Source organism: Glossina fuscipes, unplaced genomic scaffold, assembly GCF_014805625.2.
Source record: "Glossina fuscipes isolate IAEA_lab_2018 unplaced genomic scaffold, Yale_Gfus_2 1, whole genome shotgun sequence".
In the NCBI taxonomy this organism is placed as follows: Eukaryota; Metazoa; Arthropoda; class Insecta; order Diptera; family Glossinidae; genus Glossina; species Glossina fuscipes.
The window spans coordinates 13,896,292-13,900,580 of NW_023998415.1; the positions used below are offsets into that span (position 1 = coordinate 13,896,292).

Genomic DNA, 4,289 nt, shown 5'->3' on the forward strand with positions numbered 1-4,289 from the left:
GGATAAAAAAGATTCGGTCGCGACCAAATTTTATTTTCTTACTTTTTTAACAATTACTTTTGTTGGCTATTTAATGGTAAGATTTGACAAGTTTTTTAATTCAGGGATGGCTTACGAAAATTCCTTTACTGTTTTTGAAAATCATCTTCCAGCTGATCGATAACATTTTTGCATATAAGGAAAGCGCACACATTTCATCTTGAACTGGGTGCAGTCGAATGGGTATTAAAACCGCTCTCAATTCGTACCTTTAAGTGTCGTCATGTTAAATGAAATCGAAATGAAGGCAAGGCATTTTAACGATCCGTTCACGCGTTGAAAGACGTCGGAAATTCAAAAGCCTCTCTGCCTCCCTGGCTTATCGTTATGTTAATTTTAGTTGAAAGACTGCGCCTTGTGTTTTGTGTTTTGAACATGCGGCGATAATGTTTTCTCATATATTATTTGTTAACGTTACGTCTAACTATTAAGACAGTTTCTCACTGCCGTCATAGGAATCTTGTAATGAAATATCATTAATGTTTAATGTCTCGTATGCAACAATTGCTTATCCAATTCAAATCTTATTCAGTAAGAGAAAGTGAGGGAAAAAGTTCACATCATCGACAGTTTGGCATAAACTTATTCTGTGTTGAAGAAATTGGACGGCAACATGATAACCGAAGGTTTTGCTTTTCGCGGAGCAGTGCTATTTTCAAATTGATTTGTGTTTATGAATCATCAGATTTGCGGTTACGGTCGAGATGACGGTGTTTCACAATAAGATGCCCTACGCAGCTGCAGGAGTGAAGTCAAAACTGTATCGTAGAGGCGTGTGTTGCATATTAGAACAGACGTGTGCTAGACTTAGATGATTGGCCCGGACGAGGCGTGAACATTTTTGAAGAATGTAAAAATGCTAAAGTTGAACTAACTATGCATTCAGTACTTTTCACTTGGACTTTACATAAGATTTTACATAAATATTGAGTTAAAGTTAAAGTAAGCGATTCTTGCGGCTCATAAAAATTTTTAAAAATTTTATTTCCATATTTATTATATAAATACGATTGTGAACATCTCCTCTTATGACTGAAGCATTGAATTATTCAAAAACGATATCCGTGTTCATTTAAGTTTTGCATCATACAATTTATGATTTTTTATATCTCTTTGGCACTGCGTTGAAATGAAATTATTTGAAATTGGCGAACGTAGTGTGAAAGTTTAATTGGGCGTAGTTGTTGAAAATAGTTTTTCAGCCAAATTGATTTCGGGTCGATATAAAGAAAAGAAAACGTAAATTTAATGTAAGGGAATTGAAAATAATTCGTTACATTTATTTCTTTATTTATTTTTTTTTACTTTTTATTTTTTATTTTTTATTTTTTATTTTTTTTTTGATTCAAATATAAATACTTTTTGCAAATTTTAAAAATGATGTGAATATGTGATGTGAATAGTTTACTTTTCATACGATGCTTGATCGTATTTATTAAATGAAAATCATTTACGCCTTTTTCAGTGCGGCAAGCAACCTTAACATTGGCTTTAAAACCCTCAAAAACGAAAAAGACAACTGGTTGGCCAGCTGGTTAGCCTTCAGAAAATTACTGATTTCTTCCATAAAATGATTTTTTTAATAAAGTTGTTATTGCTATTACTGTTGCCGTATATAAATAACCGAATAAAGTTTCATTCATGACCATATTACATGATGAAAAGTATCATGTAATCGACTTTTATTTATTTATTTATTTATTTTTTTTTTTTTTTTTGCAAGAGAATAAATAAACAATTTATGAAGAGATTTCTCAAATAGAGTTTACAGAGTTTCTGTGACATCGAAAAACAGGTTGTCATATATTGAAATGTTGACAAACTAAATGATTTTTTAGTCTGGCTTAGTTTAAATTGCGTTGAATCATTGGATCAAATATGTTCGGGAAATGTTCATATTCAAGCATAAACGTATAAACCTGTATACGTATAAGTGTATAAACAAACATGTATCGGCAGTTAGGGTTTCCGCTAAACTTTCGCTTCCCCAACGTAAGGATGGGGATTAGGTCCCCTTTTCATCACGCCTATTAATATATATATATTTATTCTTGATCAGAAAGTTTATGTGTTTAGTTAATGTCTAGGGATGATGTTATGAAATGAACGTGATCCGCCTGCAGTAAGCGAAGATAATACTTATGCAAATGATCCGAAATTAGAGACAAATGTTTACCGGGGAACTTTTTAAAAATTCCCCACTAATTTTTCATTAATCCAAAATATTCCGCAATATCTACAGATAATGCTTAAAATACAAGCTTACATGCCGCGAAATATTTTTCAAGCATGAAAAAAATTATCGAATGACTCGGTTCAGCTGCCTTTTATATTTTACTTGACACTATGCTGTCCAATAATTTCTCTCCTTCCAATTTGTAACCTTACGCTTTAAGGGAAAGATCAATATTAATTGTATGCCGCAAAGCCGATGCTTATATAATGTAATTTTTATTAAAATTTTTATATTAAGTTTCAAGCAATTTTTTAGTCTTCTGTTACAGTCTATAATATGGTATAAAACTGTCCATGCGCTGGTTTTAAGAAATATCGACTTTGATATCTGCATCTATTTTATTATTGTTTTTTGTGATATTAAATTGATGCAAATTTCAAAATTCTTATCGCATTGGGGAAATGTTTAATTAATTGCGAAATTCTGAGCAATTATTCAATAATGCTGTCAGAAATAGAAAATTAATATTGCTTTCATTTTCAATTGGAGCGCGTGGAGGCTTATTGGTGAATAGGGCATCTATGTATTTAAAACTCTATTTTTGTCGTCGGCTAATGCGGTCTGATAACTATGCCTAATTTAATTAAAATTCTCAATTGTTTGATATCCAACTCTTGCTGTAATTATTTCTATACGTTCCCGTGGAACGGGACCGTGAAAGGTCCTACTATTGATTGAATTAAAGTAGCAATTCCGAAGGTGTTCGTTAGGCATTTGCGGCATATATTCACCAAGATTAATTTAAATAGTGTAAACTTAAAAAGAGATTGTAAGAGGTTCCTGTTTTTTTTTTTTTTTTTTTTTTTTTTTTTTTTTTGTTGCTCTTTTCCTATAACGTTTTACAGAAAGTCTACATCAGTACGGGGAGTCGAGTTTGCCTATGAAAAGCAGACTTGATTATTGGAACTGGAAAATTTTAATTTCATAACGTCCGGTTTGTATAACAGACGCAACATTTAAGTGTAATAAGAAAACATAAAGATCAAAATATATATATAAATATAAGAAGAAAAGCGAAATGCAAGTAAAAAATCTTGTTAAAAAGGAAATACAAGTCGCAAAATGAAAAAAAAAAAAAAATCAACTAATGATAAATAGTTTTATTTAATAAATGTCGTCAGATATTTAATAAAGAAAAAAAAAAAAAATAAAAATAAAAATTAAGTTGAATTGAACAGCTAAAGCGTTACAGACCATGTGGTGGAATTTTCTGCCGGTTTACTATATTTTTTGTTGTTTTTTTCATTTTGTTTTTTTTTTTTTTTTAAACTCAGTAAAAGCTGCTCAAAACCACTATTTATGTAATGGAAAAAAGTTCAGTTATCTCAAAAAATATATATAAATAAGTTTTCAAAAATTTATCAAAAATACTCTATGTATATGAAAAGCAATTTTTCTAAACATTTGAAGATGACTACATTGAAACACTTTGCAAACAAATTTATGCACTTACATGGTATGTGTAGGTAAAGTGGAAAAGTAGGTTAATACAGAATTAATAGATTTTAATAGCATATCAACAGCAGCCTATTTTATGTTAACAATATTATTTATGTTAACAGTATTAAGAAGGCAACTGGATTGAATCGCAACTGGATTTAATCGCAACAACAACAAAATAAATTCGTACTCAAATATTAAGATTTTCGTGTTTTTTTTTTTTTTGTAACATCCGTAATGTGATCATAAAATTATATCACTCAATAAGTCCCAGGCTTCATCATTTAAACGCACTTATAACGCAACTCTATATTCACAATTAATTGATTGTAAATTATACGCATGCGCATCCCAAAATACGGGCGTCATAGTCTTCCCGAGTCGAGTTTTGCCTCTTTTTGCTCACTTCGGACAGTTGACTCTGCCAATTACGGATTTGCCTCTTAAATGGAATAAAAAATTCCATGTTTCATTCATTGTCTTAGACAACATTAAAAAAATTGGTTTTATTCCACGTAACCGGCTTAAGCATGTTGAGGTTCTTTTGATCAAATGCGATCTATGCGACCGAACG

The 4,289-nt window shown here is 30.8% G+C and overlaps 1 protein-coding gene and 1 pseudogene across 2 annotated transcripts in view; both read left to right on the forward strand.

Annotated features, from left to right (window-relative positions):
- Window positions 1–1,541, forward strand: part of LOC119632487 (cuticle protein 8) — a 20,454-nt gene extending 18,913 nt beyond the window's left edge. For both annotated transcript variants that reach the window (XM_038025408.1, XM_038025407.1), the window contains one exon: window positions 1,505–1,541. The gene's annotated coding sequence lies outside the window, so the exon portion shown is untranslated. The remainder of the gene's footprint in view (window positions 1–1,504) is intronic.
- Window positions 1,542–3,728: 2,187 nt separating this feature from the next.
- Window positions 3,729–4,289, forward strand: part of LOC119632406 — a 2,280-nt pseudogene continuing 1,719 nt past the window's right edge.